This window comes from Eimeria mitis, genomic scaffold, assembly GCF_000499745.2.
Source record: "Eimeria mitis Houghton genomic scaffold, Emh_scaff826, whole genome shotgun sequence".
NCBI lineage: Eukaryota > Apicomplexa > Conoidasida > Eucoccidiorida > Eimeriidae > Eimeria > Eimeria mitis.
The window spans coordinates 10,231-10,633 of NW_013576068.1; positions in this window are offsets into that span (position 1 = coordinate 10,231).

The window sequence follows — 403 nt, forward strand, 5'->3', positions numbered from 1 at the left end:
GCAGCAGCAGCAGCAGCAACAGCAGATGAGAATAAAGCTTCACTATGATCAGGGTCATTCATTGACATTCGCATGCAGCAGCAGCAGCAGCAGCAGCAGCAGCAGCAACAGCAACAGCAACAGCAGCAACAGCAGCAACAGCAGCAGCAACGGCGAATCTAGCTTTTCTCTCGACATCCTGCAGCAGCAAGACATCAATTTGTCGTTTATTTAATATAATATAATTAAATATAATTTATTTTTATTTTATTTTATTTTATTTTATTTTATTTTATTTTATTTTATTTTATTTATTTGTTGCTGCAGCAGCAGCAGCAGCTCACCAGCGACTGCTTGAGAACAGCAACGTGGCTGTCTGCTGCTGCTGCACACAGATCATTAAGAGCAGCAGCAGCAGCAGCAG